Consider the following 22,281-nt stretch of genomic DNA (forward strand, 5'->3'; position numbering starts at 1 on the left):
CCATGTCTCAGGCCGTGTGAAAACAAGGCATACATACTGACTTGGGTCACACGGCCGACCACACAATCGACCACACATCCGTGTGCCCTTCAAAATGGCCACACACGCCCGTGTGCCAGGCCGTGTACTAGGTCGAGCCAATCTTGTAGGGTATACTGGCTTTTACAACATGGCCAAGTCACTTACCCGTGTGTTAACCGTGTGCCAATTACGGGGGTATACTGACTTGTGCCACATGGCCAGTCACACGCCCATGTGTGAGGCCGTGTGGAACACACTGACTTTAGTACAATTTCAACACTAGGGGGCACACGGTCATGTAGCATGACAATATGTCGCACCCGGCTGAGACACATGCTCGTTTCTCTACCCATGTGGACAAAAATAGGCCATTTGCAAGGCCAATTTTCCACCCTTACTCATGTCCACCTCATAAACCAAAATGATACCCTTTCATCAAACAATAGGCAGCCAAAATCATCAACAATATACACAATTCATACCATATCCATTTCAACCAAAATCAATGCTAATTACCTATTCATATACTTATAACATCAAGCATTAATTCACAATTATATAACTTTTCAATTTATCAACTTCAAGCATACCATATAGATCACTTACCAAACTCAAAGTAAAACCATTTAAGCAATTAAGAAACCATAACCACATTTATGCCAAAACATACCAAAATAAGCCATCACTCATGGCTATATATATACAAAACAAACATATACATTTATAAGCCAACTCTCACGGCTATATTCACAACCAAAGTATTACAACTAGCCTATACATGCCATATACCATATACCATATATACACAACTCAAAAGTACCAACTTAGGTGTTTGATAGTGCGATGATGTTCTCGAAGACTCCCGGATCCGAGCTAACTTTACTTTCACCATGAAACATAGACAAATAACATAAGGTAAGCTTCATAGCTTAGTAAGTTCGTAAGTGAATAACTCAATTCATTAAATAAATGTAATTCAACCATTTACACATTACCAAATCAAAATCACATTAACCACAAACTTTCTCATGTCTCAAAACATGATCAAATACAATCTCATTGAACTTTCCAAATGTAATACTCGAATAGGTTCCGTATGTACCTGTATCACTTCGTACTAACCTCTTTCTCAACCACATCATTCGTTTACTAGTTGAACCATTTGGAATAGAAGTCGGATACTCAACTATCTCAATCGATAAGTACCTATACCATGGCCCATAGCCAAATCAAGGTAACTCCTATCTAAAATACCCATACCATGGCTCATAGCCAAATCGAGGTATTGCTCGCACCCAAATTGCTGATATCATGGCTCGAAGCCAACACAATAACCTAATGACATGTCACTAGCATCTTAAACTATTCCTAAGGTTCAACCGGGAAGTTTCACTTGTTGATTTCATAGTCAAACACATTTGTAGAGTCGTATTCACAATTCAAACATTATCCATAATCTCATAATTATAGTTTATGCAATATCAGAGCATTTAACATTCATTTATAATGAAATTAACACATACGAACTTACCTTAGGCATGAAAACGACGGAACGAGTTAGTTACTCGATAATCTTGCCTTTCCCCCGATCTAATTTTGGATTCCTCTTTACTTGATCTAAATGTATTCAAAATTAACTCATTTAATCTTCTACTCATTCAATTTAGTCCAAAAATATACATTTGAGCATTTTTTCATATTAACCCCTTTCACATTTTTTTCCATTTAGACCTTATTTCACAAATACACAAAATTCACATAATTCAAACCAAATACACGCTAGCCAAATTTCATTGGGACACCTAGTAGCCCAAAACTTTCATTTATTTCACATTTCAACCACACAATTATCACATTTTTCAAATTAATCCCTTTTTGACATTTTTGTCAAAAATAACTTTATAAAACTAGTTTAACTATCAACAAACTTTCATAATCTATCATCAATCATCAAAATACTCAAGTATTCAACAATGTCAACATGACAACTCTTTAACAATTTCGAAAATTAAGGTACGAGCTACCTAGAACACAAAGCAACGATCTCAAAAACATAGAAATCATCAAAAACTGAGGTAAAATCATACCGCAATCAAGCTATGAATGTGCCAAATGGAAAACCTAATCCCTTGGTTCTCTTCTTCTCTAATTTTAGTTCAAAAAGATGATAATGAAGCCAAATTTTTATTTTGTTTTTTTTATTATAATTTAATAAACTAATTTACATTTTTAACCTTAGTAATAAACATATAAAATTATATAATGGATGTCCATTAATGTCCATTAACATTTAAAATGGTCTAATTACCATTTAAGGCCATTATAATTAAAAGCCAAGGCCAAATAACACCATTAACTAATAGCATGTAACTTTTGCATTTTACGTGATTTAGTCCTTTTTCTCAAATTGAGCTCTTAAACAATAAAATTGTCTCACTAAATTTACACACATACATACAATCATGCTGTAAACACATAAAATAATATTAAAATAATTTTCCAACATTGGATTTGTGGTTCCAAAACCACTGTTTTGATTTAGCTAAAACCGGGCTGTTACAACTCTCCTCCTTAGGGATTTTCGTCCCCAAAAATCTTACCAGTGAATAGGTTCGGGTATTGTTTTTTCATAGTATCCTCGGGTTCCTACGTAGCTTCTTCAACCCCGTTTCAATGCCATAATACATTCACTAAAGCAATTTTCTTATTTCTCAGCTCTTTGATCTCACGAGCTAAAATTCGAATCGATTCTTTAGCATATGACATAACAGACTGAATTTCAACCTCGGTTGGAGAAATGACATGTGAAGGATCGGATCAGTATCGTCAAAGCATCAATACATGAAACACATTATGTATTTTCTCTAACTCAGACGGTAAAGATAGTCAATATGCCATTGGCCCAACTCACTTGGTAATCTCATGCGGTCTGATGAATCTTGGACTCAATTTTCCTTTCCAATCAAACAGCAATATTTTTTTCCATGGTGACACTTTCAAAAACACTTTATCCTTGATCTAAAACTCAATATCTTTCCGTTTCAAGTCTGCATGCGATTTCTGTCGATCCAAAGCTGCGTTCAGACTATTGCGAATTACTTTTACTTTTTCTTCAGTCTCTCTGATCAGATCAACCTTATGAATCATACCTCGCTAAGCTCAGTCCAATACAGTGGTTCTCAACATTTACGACCATACAGAGCTTCACACGGTGTCATCTTTATACTTGATTGAAAGCTATTATTAATCAGCGGTAGATATTTCTCCCAGCTAACTTCAAACTCAAGAATGCAACAACTGTAACACCCCGTACCCGAGACCGTCGCCGGAGTCGGACACGAGGGGTTAACGGGCTTAATCCACTTACTTGCACAATTCATTTTAAAATTTCCAGACGGTAGGCTAAGCGTGTCCTGTCACCTTAAAAATCATATCTTGAGTTCCACAACTCGAAAATCAGTTTCATGATTTTTCCCTGAAACTAGACTCATATTTGCATCTACAATTTTTTTCTAGAATTTTTGGTCGGCCCAATTAGTACAGTTTATTAGTTAAAGTCTCCCCTGTTACAGGGTGCGACTACACTGACCTTCCTGCATTACGATTTGGATATCTCCCTGTACAGGGCTTCAATACTGATGCCGTTTGTTTCTACAGAAACTAGACTCGAAAAGGAATCTTTACATATATGGCATGACTTCTAATTATCTCTGGTCAATTTATAATGAATTTCTAAAGTTGGAACAGGGACTCCAGAAACTATTCTGGCCCTGTCTCACGAAAACTTAAATATCTCTTAACATTCTGTTCATATGATCGTTTTGTTACTTCCCTATGAAAATAGACTTGTCAAGGTTCGTTTACATAATTTATTCACTATTTAAATCCATTCCTACTATTTTTAGTGATTTTTCACATCCACGTCACTGCAGCTGTCAGCATCTGTCTTTAAGGTAGGCTTTACCTATTTCATAGTTTCCATGATTCAACTAGCCCTTTAACATAAATAGCACAAAATATGATCATGATTAACCATCCCAATGGCTAATCGTTTCCAACATTTCCATACCTCTTAATGAACAACATACAATGATTATAATACCATGCCCAAAGTATACTTAAGCCATTTTCGCATGGCTATCCAAATTTACACAAAACCGAAAGGTACATGACCTACAACAAAAGGGTAGTCCTATACATGCCATTTCAAAGTTCAACCAAAAGTATAACAAAAGGAGCTTTGATAGTGTGGGAGACTTCGACTTTAAAATCCCGAGTCCGATAGCTGAAGAACCAAAATCTATAAAACAGAAAATCAAAGAAAACGGAGTAAGCATTTAATGCTTAGTAAGTTTGAGCCATGAATTTAAACACAACCAAAGTATAGCATTCATGTGGCTAAACAGATAATTTCATATGCACAAATTCTCAATATCATACTTACTTCACATTACCAACCCTTATATTCATACACAAAGATCAACTTAGCCAAAGGCCGGTAGCTCATTTATCAACTGAGCGAATACTTATTTGTAAGGGCTCAACTAATTCAAAGAACATACGAAACATACCTCATTGTTGGGATTTCACAAGCGTATTAACTAAAATTTTTACAGCAAGTTCAATCATTCCCAAATCACATACCTTCGGAGTTTAACCGGATATAGCTACTCGTTCAAATATCTTCGGGACATAGCCCGGTTATAGTAACTCGCACAAATGCCTTCGGGACTTAACCCGGATTTAGTAACTCGCACAAATGCCTTCGGATCTTAGTCCGGATATAGTCACTTAGCACAAAGCCTTCGGGACTTAGCCGGACATCATTTTAATAACCAAGCACAATTATCAATAAATCATGACACAATTCGTATTTCATTTTCATTAGCAAAACTCAAACACAAGACACTTATCACACTTGCAATTTCGGCTCAATAGCCACACACAAAGAGCATGATTTTGATTTGCTTAAAACATGATCTAATCAAATCATAATCCAAGTTCCATTACTCGAAAACTTACCTCGGATGTTGTCGAACGGCTTCAATGACTATTCGATCACTTTTTCTTTTCCCTTATCCAACTGTGGTCCCCTAAGCTCTTGAGCTAATTCAAACAAATTTAACTTATTAAAGTCTCATTTTGCTAGCTTATGGCGAATCGACAAGGAGTTTGATAGGTCATATGGCCACCTTTTAGCTCAAATACACAATGATCATACACATTTTAATCACATCAAGCAATTTAATACAATTCATTCGAACATCAAAAGAGAAGCTCAAGGTACTTAGCCCATATATACATTAGACATTAGAGTCACATATGTACGAAATCACGAATCGAATTCAACATACTAGCTAATATTTCCCTTAGCGAATTTTCTAAGTCAAGCTAAAGCCATCAATAGGCTACCAATGGCCGAACATACCCATCAACTCATGTACTCATTCATGTGGCGAACATACACATCTATGCTAAGGCCGATTGCAACACTTAATACATTCTACAAGTATGGTCACTTGTATTGACTAAACACCATTTGTTCCTAGTTCAAAACTTGGCTAATACACATATATACACTATTAAAGCATCCTTTGCCTTTACACTAATTCAACACATGCATTACCCATAATATACAAAATTATATTCGGCCTTAGCACACAACTTGCTAGCCGATTCTTCTCCATTTAGCAACTAATGCACATACGAGCTCATTTGTTAGACTCTACTTCATCTAAAAACAACCTTATTTCTCTTCTATTTCCTACCATGGCCGAATGCATCACAACACCTTACCATTTCGATTTTGGTCATGGTTGAACAAGGAATTTAATGTCTCACTCAAGGATGCTAAAAAGGAGATTCAAGAGTTATCAATCCACCATCACATGCATCATTACAAGCTTCACTTTTAGCATGCAAATAACATCAACACAAATCCACCTTAGCCGAATATCATCTCCATGACATAGTAAAGATTTGAACTATGGGCTAATTAGAACTCAAGCTAACAAAAAAAACATGCATGAATCTCATGGCACAACATCAAACTTACCTTCACCTAGCTACAAGCATGGTCGAATCTCTTCAACATTTCCTCCCTTCTTTCTTTTGAATTTTCGGTCAAGAAGAATGGAAAAAGGATGGACACATTTTTTTTCTTTCTTCCTTAGAACTTTCAGCCAAAAGAATTGAAAATGATGGACACTTTTTTTTCTTCTTTCCTCAACTCACGGCAATGGGGAACAATCACACACATCCTTTCTTTTTTTTTTTTTTTGTTTCTCATCCTACTAACACTAATATTTTATTGCCCATGCTTTTTATTCTATTACTCCTTACATAATGCACTACCCCAACATGTTTATGACATGTTTTTTTAGCTATAACATTTTGTCCACCCATGCTCATGGCGGCCAATTACTAGATGGGGGAAAATTGACATGCAAGTCCCCATTTTCATACATACACTAATAGGCCACTTTACATTTGCGGCACATTTCTAAATTTTCTCACATAAGTCCTATGTACTCCATTCACATGCAATTAACTAAATCGAAGCTTAAAAATTTTCGCACATTCAAATTCACATATTTTAGACAACAAATATCACATTCAAATAATTTGGTGACTCAGTTTAGCGGTCCCGAAACCGCTTTCCGACTAGGGTCACTTTGGAGCTATCACAACTCTCCCCCACTTAAGAAATTTTCGTCCCCGAAAATCTTACTGGTAAATAGGTTTGGGTATCGCTCTTTCATAGAGTTCTCGGGTTCCCAAGTAGCTTCTTCGATTCCATGTTTGAGCCATAACACTTTTACTAACGGAACCCTTTTGTTTCGCAACTCCTTCACTTCATGAGCTAGGATGCAAATCGGTTCTTCTTCATAACTCATATCGAGTTGAATTTCAACCTCTGATGGATTAATCACGTGTGACGGATCGGATCTATAACGTCGAAGCATCGAAACATGAAAGACGTCATGAATCCTTTCAAGTTCAGGGGGCAAAATCAATCTATACGCAACTGGACCGACTCGTTCGGATATCTCATATGGCCCGATGAACCTCGGACTCAGTTTGCCCTTACGGCCAAATCTGAGTATCTTTTTCCAAGGTGAGACCTTAAGAAACACTTTGTCTCCCACGATACTCAATATCTCTTCGTTTTAAATCCGCATACGACTTCGACGATCGATGTCGCCTTCGGACTTTCACGAATTATTCTTACTTTACATTCAGCATCTTTAATCAAATCCACTCGAAAATTTTACTCTCACCGAGCTCGGTCCAAAACAATGGCGTCGGCATTTTTGACCGTACAAAGCCTCGTAAGGTGCCATCTTAATACTTGACTGAAAACTATTGTTGTGGCGAATTCAATCAAAGGTAAATACCGTTCCCATGAACCACTAAACTCGAGGATGCAACATCTCAACATATCCTCAAGTATCTCGAATTATCCGCTCAGATTGACCATCTGTTTGTGGATGAAAAGCGGTGCTAAAATGCGCTTGGTACCCAAAGCTTCTTGCAATTTCTTCCAAAATCGTGAGGTGAATCTTGGATCTCTATCCGACACGATAGAAATAGGTACCCGTGTAATCTCTGTCTGAGAAACATACAATTCAGCTAATTTATCCATTGAAAAATCCGTGCATTCGAGGATAAAGTGAGCCGACTTAGTCAATCTATCAACAACGACCCAAATCGCATCTTTCTTACTTGCCGACACTGGCAGCCCAGATACAAAATCCATCGTTACTCGATCCCATTTCCATTCAGGTATCATGATCGGTTGGAGCAAACCCATAGGCACTTGATGTTCCGCCTTCACTTGCCTACATATTAAACACTTCGAAACAAAATCAGAAATGTCTCGTTTCATACCATGCCACCAAAACTGACGTATTAGGTCGTGGTACATTTTTGTACTCCCCGGGTGAATTGACATTCGGCTACAATGAGCTTCGTTCAGAATCATCGAAATGAGTTCTGAATTTCTTGGAACACACAACCGATTTCTGTACCTCAAACAATCATCATCATCAATTTGAAACTCGATTCCACATTCGAACACATTCAGCCCGTCTTGCAACCAACTCATCGTCGACTTTCTGAGCTTCACGAATTTGATGAATCAATAATGGTTTGGCCTTTAATTCGGCTACTAACACATTGTCGGGTACAACAGACAAGTGTACATTCAATGCTCGTAAATCAAACAGTGATTTCCAGCTTAAGGCGTCCGCAACCACATTAGCTTTTCCCGGGTGATAATCAATGACCAGCTCATAATCTTTCAACAACTCAAGCCAACGCCTTTGTCGCAGATTCAAGTCTCTTTGAGTCATCAAATATTTGAGACTTTTGTGATCTGAAAATACATGGCACTTCTCACCAAATAAGTAATGTCGCCATATTTTCAAGGCGAATACGATGGCAGCTAATTCGAGATCATGGGTCGGATAATTTTTCTCATGTGGCTTTAATTGTCTCGACGCATAGGCCAGACCTCGACCTTCTTGCATCAATACGCAACCTAACCCAAGTAGGGAGGCGTCACTATAGATGACAAACTCTTTGCACGATTAAATTTGCACTAAAATTGAGCTTAGTCAAATAAGTTTTCAGTTGATCAAAACTTTTTCGACATTTTCCGTCCATTCGAACTTAACATCTTTTGAAGTAGCTTCGTCATGGGTGTGGCTATCATCGAGAAACCTTTTACAAACCGTCGGTAATGTAGTAAGTCCCAAAAGCTCGAACCTTAGTAATATTTCTCGGAGACTTCCGTTAAGTATGGCTGAAATTTTGCTCGGGTCAACTCGAATACCGATCACGGATACCACGTGACCCAAGAAGCTAACCTCTCTTTACCGAACTCACACTTCATGAACTTAGCATATAACCGCTTATCCCGTAAAATTTGCAACACTAATCTCGGTGCTCGGCATGTTCGGTCTCATCTCTTGAATAGACCAAGATGTCGTCAATGAACACAACTACTGAACCGGTCCAAATATCGTCTCAAGATCCGATTCATCAAATCCATAAATATCGCAGGGCATTAGTGAGCCCAAGCGGCATCACTAAGAACTCGTGAGTGGCCGTATCTCGTTAAAGCGGTTTTGGGTATATCCGAATCTCGAATTATGGAATGGTAATACCCGATCTCAAATCTATCTTTGAAAACACCGAGGCTCCCTTTAGTTGATCAAACAAGTCATCAATACGCTGATAACGGATATTTATTCTTTATCGTCACTTTATTCGGTGACGATAGTCAATGCACAACCTCATGGTTTCGTCCTTCTTTTCACAAACAATCTTGGTGCACCCAAGGTGAGAAACTTGGTCGGCGAAACCTCTATCCGTCAACTCTTGCAACTGAGCTTTCAATTCTTTTAACTCGGTTGGTGCCATACGATACGGAGCTATCGAAATTGGCGTAGTCCCAAGTACAAGCTCAATACCAAACTCTACTTTCCGAACAGGTGGTAAACCCGGTAATTCTTCGGGAAAAACATCCGGGTATTCACAAACCACCGGCACAGATTCGGGTTTCTTTTCCAATTCCTTATCATCAAGTACATACGCAAGGTATGCTTCGCACCCCTTCCTTACATATTTCTGGGCCAACATTGCTGATATTACAGCTGGCAACCCCTTTAAGTCCGTAGACTCAACTCGGATTATCTCGTTATTTGCGCACCTCAAATCAATAGTCTTGCTTTTGCAATTCACAACCGCATCATGCATGGTCAACCAATCCAAACCAAGAATAACATCAAATTCATCGAACGGCAAAAGCATCAAGTCCGCCAGAAAATAGGAACCTCGAATTACTAGGGGGCATTTTTTACACACTTTGTCAACAAGCACGTAACGACCCAAGGATTTGACACCGAATTACGAACTCGATGAGACTCAATAGGTAGAGTCTTCTTTGGATGCTAAGGTTTCCATATATAAGAATGAGTAGAACCGGGGTCAATCAAAGCAATCACATTAGTATCAAAGAGAGTGAAAGTACGGTAATAACATCTGGCGAGGAAGCATCCTCGCGTGCGGCGTATGGCATAAGCCCTAGCAGAGCACAATCCTCGGATCCGGTGGTAGCATCTCTAGATCCTCTCGACCGCCGCTAGCATTGCCCGTATTCCTAGATGGTCTACCCCGCAAAGTGGTAGCACCGGTTTCCCACTCGATTTACATTTTGTTCGGACAATCTCGGGCAATCTTTGATAAAGTGGTGGTGACCGCACTTGTAACAGAGGCGGTCATGGAACCTACAACTCCCGAATGCCATTTACCACAATATCGGCATTTCGCTCTGTCTCGACGGTCATTTCCAACACTGGTGATTGAAGTGACTCGTGTGCTCACAGGGGGTCGATCGCGATCTCATCTAGAAAAGCTCGGAAGTATCCCTAGACCGGCCCAAGCCATCTCTAAATTTCTTCGATGACTGTGGGAAGGGCTTCCCCGAAGACCTCTTATGAAACTCCCTTGCTCCCACCTCAGCTTTTCTTTTCTCCATACTGAGCTCCTCGGCCTTGCAAGCTCGCTCAACAAGTACTACAAATTCTCGGATTTCCAAGATGCCAACATACAGCTTTATATCATCATTTAGCCCATCCTCGAAACGTTTACACATTACAGCTTCTGAGGAAATGCATTCTCCTGCGTACCGGCTAAGCCTCACAAATTTTCGTTCATAGTCGGTAACCGACATGGAACCTTGTTTAAGTTCAAGAAATTCCTTCCGTTTTGATCCATAAATCTCGGTGATATACTTTTTCCAAACTCGGTTTGGAAAAACTCCCAAGTTACTTGCTCTCTAGGCACAATGAAGTCAACGTATTCCACCAATAGTAGGCGAATCACGTAGCAAGGAGATAGTACACTTTAGGCACTCATCGGTGTGCAAGATAGCTCATCGAGTGCCGGATAGTGTTGTCCAACCAAAATTTAGCTTGCTCGGCATCATCATTTGTCAGTAGCTTTAAATTCATAGCCCGTGTTTTCGGATTTCATCAGCTGGGGCTTATTTGACCTTATTTGGTCAGCTACGGAGGTATCGAGAGTCTTGGGGTGGTATTTGTCGGGAATGGAGGTTGTGGAACAGTAGTATTAGTTCGAATGTATTGGTTGAACCAATCATTCATCACGCTATAAAAAGCTTGCCTAGCCTCATCATTCGGATTGCTAGCAATAGGTTGAGAGTCCATGGCGCCTCTGTCCCTTGTCTTGGGGAGCAGCGCTACGCTCTCAAGATCATCACTACCGCTTCGGTCGGGATCGGGATCCATTACTATAAATAAACACATTTGCAAATGTCGTAAATCACCACACTATCAAATAATCACATAAAATGGCATGTATAGCTAGACCAAAACGCATTACGATAGTCCTAGAATCGACTAAACCGTAGCTCGATACCAATAAATCTGTAACACCCGTGCACGAGACCGTCGCGGAGTCGGACACGAGGGTTAACGGGCTTAATCCACTTACTTGCAGTTCATTTTAAAAATTTCCAGACAGTAGGCTAAGCGTGTCACTGTCACCTTAAAATCATATCTTGAGTTCCACAACTCGAAAATCAGTTTCGTGATTTTCCCTGAAACTAGACTCATATATGCATCTACAAATGTTTTTCTAGAATTTTTGGTCAGCCCAATTAGTCCAGTTTATTAGTTAAAGTCTCCCCTATTACAGGGTGCGACTACACTGACCTTCCTGCATTACGATTTGGATATCTCCCTGTACAGGGCTTCAATACTGATGCCGTTTGTTTCTACAGAAATTAGACTCGAAAAGGAATCTGTACATATATGGCATGACTTCTAATTATCTCTGGTAAATTTATAATGAATTTCTAAAGTCGGAACAGGGACTCCAGAAACTGTTCTGGCCCTGTCTCACAAAAACTTAAATATCTCTTAACATACTGTTCATATGATCGTTTCGTTACTTCCCTATGAAAATAGACTCGTCAAGGTTCGTTTACATAATTTATTCACTATTTAATTCCATTCATAATATTTTTAGTGTTTTTTCACATCCACGTCACTACAGCTTTCAGCATCTGTCTTTAAGGTAGGCTTTACCTATTTCATAGTTTCCATGATTCAACTAGCCCTTTAACATAAATAGCACAAAATATGATCATGATTAACCATCCCAATGGCTAATCGTTTCCAACATTTCCATACCTCTTAATGAACAACATACAATGATTATAATACCATGCCCAAAGTATACTTAAGCCATTTTCGCATGGCTATCCAAATTTACACAAAACCGAAAGGTACATGACCTACAACAAAAGGGTAGTCCTATACATGCCATTTCAAAGTTCAACCAAAAGTATACCAAAAGGAGCTTTGATAGTGTGGGAGATTTTGACTTCAAAATCTCGAGTCCAAACTGTTGAAGAACCAAAATCTATAAAGCAGAAAATCAAAGAAAAGCAGAGTAAGCATTTAATGCTTAGTAAGTTTGAGCCATGAATTTAAACACAACCAAAGTATAGCATTCATGTGGCTAAGCAGATAATTTCATATGCACAAATTCTCAATATCATACTTACTTCACATTACCAACCCTTATATTCATACACAAAGATCAACTTATCCAAAGGCGGTAGCTCATTTATCAACTGGCGAATACTTATTTGTAAAGGCTCAACTAATTCAAAGCACATACTGAAACATACGTCATTGTTGGGATTTCACAAGCGTATTAACTGAAATTTTTACAGCAAGTTCAATCATTCCCGAATCACGTACCTTTGAGTTTAACCGGATATAGCTACTCGTTCAAATGTCTTGGGACATAGCCGGTTATAGTAACTCGCACAAATGCCTTGGGACTTAACCCGGATTTAGTAACTCGCACAAATGCCTTCGGATCTTAGTCCGGATATAGTCACTTAGCACAAAGCCTTGGGACTTAGCCGGACATCATTCAATAACCAAGCACAATTATCAATAAATCATGACACATTCAGTATTTCATTTACATTAGCAAAACTCAAACACAAGACACTTATCACACTTGCAATTTCGGCTCAATAGCCACACACAAAGAGCATGATTTTGATTTGCTTAAAACATGATCTAATCAAATCATAATCCAAGTTCCATTACTCAAAACTTACCTCGGATGTTGTCGAAGCGGCTTCAACGACTATTCGATCACTTTTTCTTTTCCCTTATCCAACTGTGGTCCCCTAAGCTCTTGAGCTAATTCAAACAAATTTAACTTATTAAAGTCTCATTTTGCTAGCTTATGGCGAATATGACAAAGAGTTTGATAGGTCATATGGCCACCTTTTAGCTCAAATACACAATGATCATACACATTTTTAATCACATCAAGCAATTTAATACAATTCATTCGAACATCAAAAGAGAAGCTCAAGGTACTTAGCCCATATATACATTAGACATTAGAGTCACATATGTACGAAATCACGAATCGAATTCAACATACTAGCTAATATTTCCCCTTAGTCGAATTTTCTAAGTCAAGCTAAAGCCATCAATAGGCTACCAACGGCTGAACATACCCATCAACTCATGTACTCATTCATGTGGCCGAACATACACATCTATGCTAAGGCCGATTGCAACACTTAATACATTCTACAAGTATGGTCACTTGTATTGACTAAACACCATTTGTTCCTAGTTCAAAACTTGGCTAATACACATATATACACTATTAAAGCATCCTCTCCCTTTACACTAATTCAACACATGCATTACCCATAATATACAAAATTATATTCGGCCTTAGCACACAACTTGCTAGCCGATTCTTCTCCATTTAGCAACTAATGCACATACGAGCTCATTTGTTAGACTCTACTTCATCTAAAAACAACCTTATTTCTCTTCTATTTCCTACCATGGCCGAATGCATCACAACACCTTACCATTTCGATTTTGGTCATGGTTGAACAAGGAATTTAATGTCTCACTCAAGGATGCTAAAAAGGAGATTCAAGAGTTATCAATCCACCATCACATGCATCATTACAAGCTTCACTTTTAGCATGCAAATAACATCAACACAAATCCACCTTAGCCGAATATCATCTCCATGACATAGTAAAGATTTGAACCATGGGCTAGTTAGAACTCAAGCTAATAAAAAAAACATGCATGAATCTCATGGCACAACATCAAACTTACCTTCACCTAGCTATAAGCATGGCCGAATCTCTTCAACATTTCCTCCCTTCTTTCTTTTGAATTTTCGGTCAAGAAGAATGGAAAAAGGATGGACACAATTTTTTCCTTTCTTCCTTAGAACTTTCAGCCAAAAGAAGTGAAAAATGATGGACACTTTTTTTTTTCTTCTTTCCCTCAACTTTCGGCAATGGGGGAACAATCACACACATCCTTTCTTTTTCTTTTTTTTTTGTTTCTCATCCTACTAACACTAATATTTTATTGCCCATGCTTTTTATTCTATTACTCCTTACATAATGCACTACCCCAACATGTTTATGACATGTTTTTTTAGCCATAACATTTTGTCCACCCATGCTCATGGCCGGCCACTACTAGATGGGGGGGGAAAATTGACATGCAAGTCCCGCCTTTTTCATACATACACTAATAGGCCACTTTACATTTGCCTAGCACATTTCTAAATTTTCTCACATAAGTCCTATGTACTCCATTCACATGCAATTAACTAAATCGAAGCTTAAAAATTTTCGCACATTCATATTCACATATTTTAGACAATAAATATCACATTCAAATAATTTGGTGACTCGGTTTAGTGGTCCCGAAACCGCTTTCCGACTAGGGTCACTTTGGGGCTGTCACAACAACGCAGCACATCCTCAAGTATCTAAATAACTCATTCAGATTAACCATCCATTTACGGGTGAAACGCAGTGCTAAAATACAACTCTGTACCTAAAGCTTCTTGCAATTTATTCCAAAATCGCTATGTGAATCTTGGGTCTCTATCCGAAACAATAGATAGTGGTACTCCGTGCAATTGAACAATCTCTAAGATATACAACTCAGCCAATTTATCAAGTGAGTAATATGTGCGTACAGGAAAGAAATGAGTCAATTTTGTCAATCTGTCAACAATAACCCAGATTGCATCTTTCTTTTTCAAAGATAAGGGCAAACCCGATACAAAATCCATTGTTACTCGATCCCACTTCCACTCGGGAACCATAATAGGCTGTAATAAACCTGATGGCACTTGATGCTCAGCTTTGACTTGCTGGCATATCAAACATTTCGAAACAAACTCTGAGATATCTTGTTTCATGCTATGCCACCAGTAATGTTGTTTTAAATCGTTATACATTTTTGTGCTTCCCTGATGCACTAATAAACAACTACTGTGTGCTTCATTTAGAATTCTCCAAATAAGCTCATAATTTCTTGGAACGAAACATCAAATACTCATCAGGCCCTATTTGAAACTCTGACTCAAAAGTCAATTCACACTAAGCTCATTTTGCTTGCAATTCATTATCAAATTTTTTAGCCTCACAAATCTGTTGTACAAATAGTAGTCTCGCTTTCAACTCGACTACTATGAACCATCGTCAGATAACGTTAATTGTGTGTTCAAACCACGTAAAGCAAATAAGGACTTCCGGCTCAACGCATCAGCAACTACATTTGCTTTCTCCGGATGATAGTCAATTACCAATTCATAGTCTTTTATCAATTCTAACAATCTCTGTTGTAGCAAGTTCATATCTCTCTGAGTCATCAGATATTTCAAGCTTTTATGGTTGGTATAAATATGGCATTTCTCACCAAACAAGTAGTGACGCCAAATTTTCAACGCAAACACTATCGCGGCCAATTCTAGATCGTGTGTCGGATAATTATTTTCATGCGGCTTCAACTATCTCAAGCCATAAGCTACAACTTTGCTTTTCTGCATCAAAACAAAACAAGCCATTTAACGATGCATCAATAAAAACTATGAATTCTTTACCCGACTCAGGCTGAATTAATACTGGGGCCTCTATCAACAGTGCTTTCAATTGTTCTAAACTTTACTGACACTTTTCTGATCACTCAAATTTAATATTTTTTTGAAGCAATCGTGTCATCGAAGTTGCAATCATCGAGAAGCTTTTCACAAATCGTCTATAATATAAAGCTAGTCCCAAAAAACTATGGACTTAGGTTACATTTCTCAGAGGCTTCCACTCTATAATCGCAGAAATCTTGCTCGGGTCTACTCGGATACCCATGGCTAAAACTATATGTCCCAGAAAACTAACCTCTCTTAGCCAAAATTCCCATTTGCTGAACTTTGCAAACATCTATTTATCTCTTAAAATTTGTAAACGATTCTCAAATGCTCAGCATACTCAAATTCATCATGAGAATGAATCAAAATATCATCAATAAACACAATTACGAATCTATCTAAGTACGGCCTGAAAATTTGATTCATCAAGCCCATAAAAACAGCAGGTGCATTTGTTAAACCGAAAGGCATAACAAGAAATTCGTAGTGTCCGTACCTTATTCTAAATGCAGTCTTTGGTACATCTGAGTCTTTAACTCGCAACTGGTAATAACCCGACTCAAATCAATTTTCGAAAACACTGTTGCCCCTTTTAATTGATCAAACAAATCATCAATCCGTGATAGAGGGTATTTATTCTTTATAGTCACTTTATTCAGTTGTCTATAGTCAATACACATTCTCATCATGCCATTTTTATTTTTTACAAATAAGACTGGTGCACCCCAAGGAGAGAAACTCAGTCTAGCAAAACCCCTATCTGTTAACTCTTGCAACTGAGCTGTCAATTCTTTTAACTCTGTCAAGGCCATTCTGTACGGATCTATTGATATCAGCGTTATTTTCGGTATTAAATCAATTCCAAATTCAACTTATCTGATAGGTGGTAAACCCGGTAACTCTTCGGGGAATACATCTGGATACTCTCACATAACTGGTACTGATTCAATCTTTGTTTCTGTCACTTTCGTATCAAGTGCATAAGCAAGGTAAGCTTCACACCCCTTTCTCACAAATCTCTGAGCTAACATAGACGAGATCACAACTAGCAAACTGTTCAAATCATCAGATTCAATTCTAATAGACTCATTATTCTGGAATTTCAGTTCGATTGTCTTTTGTCTACAATTCACTATAGCACCATGCATCGTTAGCCAATCCATACCCAAAATTACATCAAATTCATCGAATGGCAACAACATCATATTAGCCATAAAACAGAAATCCCGAATATGGTTTAGTGGGGTCTGGACGGTTTACCTGTGTTCGGCTAAGGCTAATCTCGAGTTTTTTGAAATGAAACAGGGAATTATCTCATTCACCCGATCTTCGTCCATATGTTAGCTTTTTTTTCCTTCCAAAGGCTTGCTATTCCTTTGTCCACCCGATCTATAAATAGCGTGCGACCCTTCTTTCTCAAAGTCAAGTTTCGCGCTTGTGCTTTGAAGCCCCTACCTTTTTTTTTTATGGGATATTTTAAGAAGCGCGGGTTTGGAACCCTATGCAAGGTGCTGGTCTCGATCTCGCTTGGTGGTGCCCCTTTCGATGATTGTGGACTCAACATTGATTTCGTGCTTGAGTTGGAGGCCCCCCTCCATCCATCGAGTCAAGTAATTCGCTATCGGAAATTTATCCGCCGCGTATCTCATGTCATGCTTCTTGTTTCTCCGAATCGGTTCCTAGTGTCAGTCAATCAAGATTCGCCATCCAGAGAGGGAAGAGCCTTTACTTTAGGTTAGGCTGGTTATTAACGGATAATTCTTACAAACTTTGTCAACCAAAACACATTTGCCTAAGGGGGTTCAATACTCTAATCACAAATTCAGTAGACTCTACAGGCAAAGTCTTACTAAATACTACATTCATACATATATAAGAATGAGTTGATCCTGGATCTATCAATGCAATCACATTAGTATCATAGAGAGTGAAAGTACGGGTGATAACATCTAGCGATGATGCCTCCTCTCATGCACAGATAGCATAAGCTCGGGCAGGTGCTCGTGCCTCAGATCTAACAGCAGAGTCTTTCGTAACACCTTTGTTACCACTCGTATTTCCAGTGTTTCAGGGTGGTCTCCCTCTAGTAGCCATATTACTCGACCTCACATTCTGAACTTTATCTTTCTCATCTGGCTCAGGGCAATTCCAAATGAAGTGATTTAACGAACCACATTTATAACTTTATTGTTTTTATTCCAACATTCTCGTAAATATCATCTTCCACATTTGTAACACCCCTCACCTGAGTTCGCCGGAATAGGATACGAGGTGTTGCCAGACTTAAACACATACAAACATACATTTCCTAGATATGAAATTTTGCTCCAAATTAAAACCTTTCACAATACCTTAATGTCCCTACTATGGGCTTACGATGCCACAAACACACTTTGGAATTGATTCAGGACTAATCTGTGCATTCTAGAAAACTTTGTAAAATTTCAAGCTGACAGGGGCACACGCTCGTGTGCAAGGGCAAGACACTCGTGTATCTTCTTAACATGGCCACGTTGAAGGCTCGTGTGACTCACACGGCCTGAACATATCAGGACACGCCCGTGTCTCTAGCCCGTGTGAATTTATTTTTCAATTCAAACCTATAGGGGTTTTCACAAGGCTTGGCACACGCCTATGTCCATGACCCGTGTCCCCTACAAGGCCATGACATGCCCGTGTCTCATCCTGTGTGCAAAAACCTTGACATTCTGTTTCTGGCGTCAGCAACCCCTTAAGGGCACACAGCCAAGGCACACGCCTGTGTGTTAGGCCATGTCCTCCATATGGCTAAGACACACGGCCATGTCTCTACCTGTGTGTTTACTACCATGCACACTGACTTGTAAACTTGAGGTGTAGGGGATACACGGCCGGACTACACGCTCGTGGGGCAAACCGTGTGTCACACATGGTCTAGACACACACCCATGTGTCTGCTCGTGTGGACAAAAACAAAGCTATTTACCAAGCCTTTTTGGCACCCTTACTTGCACCAACCTACGCAACATCAACCAAAACCAATCCAAGCATAACACATATAACCAAAAAAACCAAAACCATAAGAAATTTCCATCGAATGCATTTAATAATAATCAATATTAGCCAACCTTAATGGCCTATACAAAATGAATATCACATCCATCATATGAGTCAACTCTTGTGGCTAAACTAACAAGACACTAAACAAAAGATTCAAGTCCCTATACATGCCAAAATCAAATGTTAAACTAGCTATACCAAAGCTTCAGTTGATAGTGTGGTTGATGCCTCTGACGTCCCTGGATCCCTGATACTAGCTTGGTAGCACTATAAGAAAATGGAAAAGAGGGGGAATAAGTATAAAGCTTAGTAAGTTGCATATAAATAAGTAATAACATCAACCACGCATGTTATAAATCAACACAACATTCTTGAGTGAACATAGGTAAATATCACTACATGCTTATATATATCACAAGCATAAACCAAAGATTTCAATATCATACCCAGATCATTTTCATAGCTAGAACTTACTTATGTCATTCTTACCATCAAGGCAACATAACTGGACTCATATCTCATGAGTTTCGAATACGAACCTGTACCACTCACAACATGATTATATCATTCCATATCATTGTCATAAGAACGAACCTGTACCACTCACAACATGATTATATCATTCCATATCATTGCCATAAGCTTTTAAAATAACCCATGAAACCATTTGGAATACTAAAAGCTTTATACAAAAGGGTGAATTGCCAATGCCATGTTCCAAACATGGTCTTACACTGGCTCACATGTTGAGGCGGATTCCATGTCCCAGACATGGTTTTACACTAGCTCTCGTCTCATTGTCAATGCCATGTCCCAGACATGGTCTTACACTGGCTCTCATAAGGTAGCCGATGCCATGTCCTAGACATGGTCTTACGCTAGCACAACCATCAATGCCGATGCCATGTCCCAGACATGGTCTTACACTGGCTCTCACAATATCGTCGATGCTATGTTTGAAACATGGTCTTACACTGGCTCTCATATCATGGCCGATGCCATGTCCCAGACATGGTCTTACACTAACGTACATATCAATGTCGATGCCATGTCCCAGACATGGTCTTACACTGGCACACATATCACCCAAATGTCATAGCATAGATATCCAATCTATTCCTAGGTTCAATCGAGACTCTACTACATTGAATTTCATCTTGCATTATTCATAAGCAATTTCAACCATATTACGCAAAATTAATCATTCAACACATAATAATGATAAAGTTGTCTTGCTTACATACAACTTACCTCGGCATACAAAAAGTGGACGACTATTTGGATTTAGTCTACTTGCTTGGCCTTTTCCCAGTCTAGGTCTGGATTTCGTATTTCTTGATCTAAAATGATAAAAATTCACTAATTTAATCATCATATTAATTAGTGCATTTCATAAATCATATTTTGGCAAAATGACCATTTTACCCCTAGACTTTCACAAAATTATTATTTTACCCCTAGGCTCGTGAATATATTTTTATCAAATTTTCTTACTACCCAAGCCTAGCCAAATTCTTTTTATACTAGAATCAACCCACAATTCCCATTATTTCATATATTTACCTCATAATTTATAACTTATGCAAAATGGTCCTTAGTTAGGGTTTCCATGAAAACTACTTCACAAAAGTTGTTTGTTTAACAACCAAGATTCATTTTCTTCCATAAAAATTCAGCAAAAAACATGAATACTCTCATGGAAAAACCGTAGACCCTCAACCATTTTGCAAAATAGTCCCCTCATTAGTTAGCTTATGCTACAAGGGTCACAAAAGTACAAAAATTATCAACAAAGGCCATCAAAATCACTTACTTGTATGGGTAAAGAGTGGCCGAAATTTTGAAGCTCCAAAACTCCTATTTTTACCGGTATTTTTTATGGAGAGAGAAAGGTGAAAGGTGATATCTTTTTATTTTTATTTTATTATAAATCTAGTCAATTTTGTCACCCAATTTTACCTAACTTTGTCCTTTCAATTTCTTTGTCCCTATGATCAGACATTAACAAATTTGTGGTCTATTTACTTAATAAAAATCTCTAATTTAATGTTCCATAGCTATTTGACACCTTTAGCTAGTAGAACAAAACTTTTGTCCTTTATGCGATTTAGTCTTTTTTCGCAATTGAGCATGCAATCGCTAAAATTGTTTCACCAAAATTTTCATGCACTCAAATAAACATGCTATAACACATAAAATAATATTAAAAATAATTTCTCTGACCTCGGGTTAGTGGTTTCAAAACCACTGTTCCGACTAGGCCCAAAATTGGGTTGTTACAACATTGTTGACATTCAGGTTTGTTGTCTCTCACACTGCCAACACTCGCTACTAATGTCGCTTGAGCTTTAGAACCTGAGTATTATTTTCTCCGATCCCTATTCGAATTCATTTGATGCATTTGGGCAAGCATACGAATATCTGGATTTCTTTATTGAAGATTGATACAGTTTACTCACTGATCTTTTTCTCGAGTCTCTAACTGATGAATCTGCTTTTCTCTTTTCTTTGCTAAGATCCTCGGCCTTACAAGCCCTTTCAACCAAAATGACAAATTCTTTCAATTCAAGAATCTCGACTAATAGTTTTATATCCTCATTCAACCCATCAACGAACTGATTACACATAATCTCCTCAGTAGACACATACTCTCGAGCATACTTGCTTAAATGCACGAATTCTCTTTCATACTCAGTGATAGTCATCTGACCTTGTTTCAACTCTAGAAACTCTTTATGCTTCTGATCAAGAAATCTTTGACTGATGTACTTCTTTCAGAATCCAGGTTGGAAAAACTCCCAAGTAACCTGTTCTCTAGGAACCACAGATATCAACATTTTCCACAAATGGTACGCATTATCTCTCATGTGACAGCCCAAAATTGACCCTAGTCGGAATGTGGTTTCGGGACCACAAAACCGAGGCATAAAAATAATTAAAATTTATTTTGATGCCTATAATATGTGTGCTCATGTATGACATTTTATGATGATTGATTTAGTGTTATAAAGGTGAATTCCACTAGAAAGGACTTAGTAGTGAACTTTGAAAGTACGATAGGAAATGTGTGATGACTAATTAAAGCATGCATGCAAAATAATGGACTTGCATGTCAAATTCCCTTTTACAAGTGATGGCGGCCATGACAAAGAGATATGGGCTAAACATGTCATGAAACAT

The sequence above is a fragment of the Gossypium arboreum genome, chromosome 9 (genome assembly GCF_025698485.1).
Source record: "Gossypium arboreum isolate Shixiya-1 chromosome 9, ASM2569848v2, whole genome shotgun sequence".
Taxonomy (NCBI): Eukaryota; Viridiplantae; Streptophyta; class Magnoliopsida; order Malvales; family Malvaceae; genus Gossypium; species Gossypium arboreum.